Source organism: Clytia hemisphaerica, unplaced genomic scaffold, assembly GCF_902728285.1.
Source record: "Clytia hemisphaerica strain Z4C2 unplaced genomic scaffold, Clytia hemisphaerica genome assembly, whole genome shotgun sequence".
In the NCBI taxonomy this organism is placed as follows: Eukaryota; Metazoa; Cnidaria; class Hydrozoa; order Leptothecata; family Clytiidae; genus Clytia; species Clytia hemisphaerica.
Window position 1 is genome coordinate 300,649 of NW_027104606.1, and position 6,131 is coordinate 306,779.

Genomic DNA, 6,131 nt, shown 5'->3' on the forward strand with positions numbered 1-6,131 from the left:
ACTAAAAAGGAGCAATTTTTTCAAACCAGTTATACCCATTTGTAGCTGGCACTGGGAATAATAACCATGAGTGTCTTTCAATTTAGAATCTTTAATGTAAGGCAACTTTGTTTTTTCATCGGTTGGCGATTAATGACTTATGGATGAAGGACATTTTATCTCCAAACAAAAATCTTCGTGGCATGAACAGGAAATTATACCAACAGGGCTAGCACCAACAAATGGATTATCCACATTCAATTGTAGCAACTGATGCTGCACTGACATTTGCCTTCAAATTTTCAAAAAAAGACCTTTTTTGACTGCGACATCATCAACATATCATCCACACTGATAAGTGGGTTTTCAATGACAGGTTTTTTCAATGCTTTGATTTTGCGACCACACTAAACTCTTACCCAGTCTTTTTTCAAAAATACGCGCCGTTTTTCCGAATTGGTGTATTACTCTTTTTCAAGCTTAAGAATCTAAACTCAATTTTCGAAATCGCTTAATCTCTCCTTTAAAATTTAAAAAGGACCATAAAAATCATTCAAAATTCATTCTGGCCGCTTTAAAAAGAATGTATACCTTTTTGATTCACATCATGATCGAGGGCACCTAACATGGATGTGGTTGAAATAGGGCTCTTTCTCCCACGTACGCCATATGAAACCAATGCTCCTGGCTCACCAAAGTCAACTTTTGCCTTATCACAAGAGATGAAAATGCATTTCTCCCTGTTCTCGATGGACATCTCTCTTAGGTATCGGTAAAGAGCGGAGCACCAATGTGCATCTGTGTGGAAGGCATGTAACTGTCTTCTTTGAATAGCGTGTTTGAGTTTGATGCGCCAAGTGTAATACTGAGAAGTTTTCTTGAGGATGTTAGTTGGGGCAAAAGCGTGTATTACTGTTGTTTGGGAGGGAATTTTTCTACACGCTTTTTCACCTGTTCAATCAAGTGATGGATACTTAAGAACTCGCTCATGTGAACAACTCCATGTCTCCGGTCATCAGCAGCTGTGACTTCATCCACCATTTTCTCCAATTCTGCAAAAAAGATATCAAAAGTGTCCCCTGGTCTTCCTTTGCTCAGATGACGGAGATCAAGTAACAGGTCGGGATCTTCAGTTTCAATGGCTAACTGTACACGCTCGTCAATTTCCTGGGATATTGGTTCTGAACTTAGATCCCCAGTCAATGTCTTGTAGATATGTCTTATGACATGTGCAGGAGTTTTTGAACTAATGAGCTTGACTTCTTCATGAAACTGTTTACGCATTGCTCGAGTATGGTAGATAGGGATTTCAGGTTCTACAGCTTTCAGCATTTTTGTAACAGTGTCCATTCTTTCGTTTTCATTAGCCAGTGGGGCAACTTTTTGTATGAATAGTAAAGTGCTGGATCCACCACACCACCAGGATCGTATATATAAAGAAATTCAATATTGAAACATTTTGAATGTTAAAAAAAAATAATCAAAGCCAAGAACAAGAACAAGCTTAACTTGCTAAACCCTGTCTCGTTGAAATCCCACTTTCTGAGAAGTTTTTTCTTTTGATACGGTTGATGATACAGGGCTGTAAAATACTTATGTTGATAAAATAGGTAAAACGTTTTGAAACGTCAAGCAATAGTGTAAACAAAAAGAAGAGAATAAGATTAAATTGATCTTTATAACAAAGAAAAATATCAACTCAATAAAAACACCAGTTCACTCGCAACTCAGTTTGCAAAAAGCTTTTCTACAGTTAAAAACATAGAAATCTAATTTCCTTACTTTTTGCCCTCTACTTACCTTTAGCAAAGGATTTTGAAGAAAAAAAAAGGTACATACGAGAGCAATAAAATCAACAAAACGTTACAAAATAATGAATACTTTTTAACCTTTCCTTACCTTAAAGAAATGCATGGAACTTCTAACGCGATTTCCTTTAGTCGTTTTAATTGGCGAGATCGTGGAATGGTTTCATCAAAATGTTCCTCTGACAATAGAAAAGGTTCGTTTTTATTTGATTCCGACACTTTGCTTGATAGAATTTCCAAATCTTTGTTGACATGGTCTCGTGGGACGGGAGACCAGTATTGAAAGTTAGCACATTTTCAAATCTAAATAGAATTATAACTTTATATAAAAAAGGTCACAGAACTCAAGTTCTGTGTAAAAAACCCTTTCAATTTCTTGCATATAAAGCTGGTCTGCTCAAAAAGATACTGATATATAAGTTTCTCAAGTTTTTTATTTAATGAACGAAAAAGTGATAATCTCTCAGTTTTTACCTCTCGTGAAGGGTTTAATTGTGATTGTCTGTTTTGTTGATTCTCATTTGCCACTTTCAATTCATCACTGTATGAAGAAAATGATGTACAAAGGCCAACAATGTCTTCTTTCCAGTCTTCAGGCCAAACAATCGCACGTTTTTCTAATACTTCCATCAAAGCAACCTAAAATGAAACAAGTATGCTTATTTAGTATTAGACATATTAGGAAAAACTGCTGTACTAAAACTGCTATCCTGGAAATAAAAGCAAGACTCCGTCAAGCTTTAGATGGAAATTTTAGTCCAAAAAAGCTACTAATAAGGGTGAATACAAATTCACTTTCAAAACAGGAAAGTTAGTATAAAAGTGTAAAAGTACTTTTTGAACCTGCGTGTGATTGACAGCTTTTCATGTCAATTGGTGATGTTTTTTTTCTCCATTTCTTCCAATCCTGGTAGCCTTTATATTTATGAAACCTGTAAAAAAGCGAAAAAGAACTCGAATATTTGAAGGAAGCAAATCGTCTCATCTAATGGAAACGGTCTATGTTATTTCAACTGAAAAGACCATGCAGGTCTTCAAAAACGTTTAAAAGTGTACAGTCACGACAGTCACTTAAGTTTATTTTCGTTGCCGAAAATTAGAGTACATAGTACTTTAAGGGAAAGGTTTCACCGTAGGTAAATGTAATTGTCGTCCGGTCGTGTCAATGTAGGATTGTCAAGTGAATAATTCCCAGTGTATATATACTGAAAGATTCGAAAGTTTAATTTCAATTTAAAAAAATTCAATACACCTTAATTTGCAAAAACTTCATAGAATGTTTAATCTTTTAAAATAAAATAAAATGTGAAATTCTTTGAGTAAGATCTTTTCAATGATAAAACACTCCTTTTCCTTTCGATCTTGAGAAAGCCCTTCGAAAACATTTTAGACAGATTTAATTACCTTTTTGGAATCTCAACCACTGATTTTCTCTTGCTCGAGGCTTGGTTTATTGTTTCTGGACGGCCATCTAGATATTTTGTGTCCTTCATCCTGGGATTTTGAAGCGAAGATAGGCTTTTGCTGTACATCCCTGATAATTTCGTTGTGAAGTGCAATCTTTTTATCCTTTTCTGGAAGAGTCTTTAGAATTGCCAAAGATTTTCTCATTAAAACGTCCACCATAGAACGCAGAGAATTTTCAACCACATTTTCTTCTGTTGTTGTAAAAGTTAGAGTGTACTTAACTGTCTTAACCGTGAATATATCATTTGCTATAGACAAAGATTCATCTCTGCTTCGTCATTTTGCTCCAATGAGGATCTCCGGAAAAGTCTCACAAGTAAAAACTTTTTTAATTTTGTTTTTAACAACAGCTACGTTGATAACAATTTCCTGCTGAGACATTATTTATCCTCTTTTTGATCTTGCTAAAATATTAAAAAATATAGTATCAGAACTGTGAATTTTGCGAACAGACATAACACGCATAATAAGAACATCAATCAAAGAGACAGTACCCCCAGCAAGAGTACTTTGCTAAAGTTTTCAACTCTTTTTCCAAATACAGTAACCTAAATCAAATGCGAGGAGTTTTAACTTTCACTCCTTCATGCTTTCACTCTCTTCCTCTTTTATCAAAATATCTGCGATTAAACGTCTTTGTGAAATATAAACAGAAAGTATTTTTTTAAACACAAAGAAAAGAAAATAAAAAGAAAGGAAAAATCTATTGACGTCACAAAAATTAAAAAAAATCTTTCGTCTTTTCTTTATATACATGTTATTTTACTCTTTTTCACTCCTTCATGCTTTCACTCTCTTCCTCTTTTATCAAAATATCTGCGATTAAACGTCTTTGTGAAATATAAACAGAAAGTATTTTTTTAAACACAAAGAAAAGAAAATAAAAAGAAAGGAAAAATCTATTGACGTCACAAAAATTAAAAAAAATCTTTCGTCTTTTCTTTATATACATGTTATTTTACTCTTTTACACAAAAGAGGTCTTAATTGATGACAGGAACGTTTTCGTTTAATTGTTTGGAATCTTTAGTTAAAAAAATTTTTTTCCTCAACTCCAACCAAAAAAAAAACAAACTATTTTTAGCGCCGGTGACTCTCATAAAATAGTTCACCTGGTCGATTGCCGGAAACAAAACTTTTTTTCTTTGGCCTAATGTAGACATTTCTATTGGGGGAAAATCTTCATACCTTCAATTCAAAGTCATCAATTTCAGCGTCTGTCAATTATGGGTGGTTCATGATGGTGTAGAGCTCCTCAAAGTCCTGGAAAACTAAAGTTAATATCTAATCTAGGTAAATATTCATTAATCTCTAAATTTGCCAGAAGTTGGTTTCCTTTAAGAAATATTTCAAGATCTTCTCGTTTTAAAACCCATATAAGTTATTAACCTTTACCTTACACAGTTTTTGTGTTGGAGCCACATCCTGGCTTAGCAAAAATTCACCAAATTATGCTGGCAGCTTCTTCGGCATTCTCTTTTTATCAGTACCCATTAATGATGTCCACTCCAATTTATTTTTCAGCCTCTCCAAAATTTCAAAGTGATGCCGATTGATTATTTCATTGCAGACACAAGTTTTGATTGCATATCATTGTTTCCATTTTTCTAAAGAGAAATTATTAGGGGATAAGTTTTTGATTTGTGAAAAATATACCCAGCCTAAATTCATATCTATGATGAATTCCAACAGTAGTAATAATTTGAAACATTTTATAACTCGAATTTTACGAAGTCCACTTACTTCATCAATATCAATAATGGTATGGAACATTCCATCCTCCAACCGGTCTGTGACCCTTAGTAAAAGATGCAGTTCATCAATATAGTGATCTATCGGCACATCTGTGAAGATGGCTGCTTGCTCCATTTTGCATTGATGGTACTTTTTTTTCCTGACTTTGAAGGATCTTGGCTAAAAATTGATTTCAGATTTCTAAAGTGTTGAGATTTTTTAAAGCTGGTGAGAGTTTTATATAAATCATCCTTGGTGATATTGTGTAATCTTTTTCCTACTTGTGGCTCTCTCAGAGTTTAACAAGCTGTCAATGCAGACCAATTTTTATTTTGCACTTGTTGAAATCAAGCTTACAATCTAACATTTTAGGTTGCACACTTACCGGTCATTCTTGTTAATGTCGCAGTATATGCATGCTTTGTTGGAGATTGCCTGCTTCATACCAAGTAGCACCAGGAGAAACTGAATATAGAAACAAGTAAAACTATCACTAACGAAATTCATGACCATTTTAAATTTACCAACAAAAATGACTACAGTAGACTGGTTGATTAGACTCCAGCTAATAAAATGTACTTACTCTGTATTCTCCACCAATCAAAAGATTTACGTCTAGATTCTTTCCATCCACATTGATTTTTGGATTTCTCGCAATTTCGCCCACCTCGGTAATTAAATCTTGAAAACTGTCTTTCATACAATCATATGATTCACTAGCCATACCTACACCAACAGCATTGTTTCCTGTAAATGAAGAAGCATCTTATTTTAACATTTGAAAATTGCCATCTATTATTTAGAGGCCTGTTCAAAAGCCTGATTACCAAGCAATTTTTCAGTTTTGTGTGGGTAAACTAAATCGTTTTGTTTTTAAATTTATTTTTACTTAAACATTTTCTCACCAAAGCTTTTGTAGAATGATCCAGACTCCTCTATAATAGTGTACGACATCACTACAAGGTATGACTTTCGAGTAAGTTTTGTGCCATCACCACTGACTTTTAGCCAAAGTTAATAATATCAAACTTTAATACCTATGATCCTAATTGACAAACTGGTATTTTAGTTAAAAAATTAAGATTTTTTATGTTTTCTCAAGCCTTGAGATACAAATAACAAAAGTTTTTGACTCGTGGAACTT

The 6,131-nt window shown here is 33.8% G+C and overlaps 2 long non-coding RNA genes across 2 annotated transcripts; both read right to left on the reverse strand.

The window, feature by feature from the left end:
- Window positions 1-1,749: 1,749 nt before the first annotated feature.
- Window positions 1,750-3,560, reverse strand: LOC136824239 (uncharacterized). Its single transcript, XR_010849103.1, has 4 exons — window positions 3,192-3,560; window positions 2,631-2,992; window positions 2,262-2,426; window positions 1,750-1,966 (listed from the first exon to the last, which is right to left on the reverse strand). It is a non-coding gene; the product is annotated as an uncharacterized lncRNA (long non-coding RNA).
- A 1,523-nt stretch (window positions 3,561-5,083) lies between these two features.
- LOC136824240 (uncharacterized) lies at window positions 5,084-5,714 on the reverse strand. Its single transcript, XR_010849104.1, has 3 exons — window positions 5,571-5,714; window positions 5,373-5,452; window positions 5,084-5,167 (listed from the first exon to the last, which is right to left on the reverse strand). It is a non-coding gene; the product is annotated as an uncharacterized lncRNA (long non-coding RNA).
- Between the last annotated feature and the right edge of the window lie 417 nt (window positions 5,715-6,131).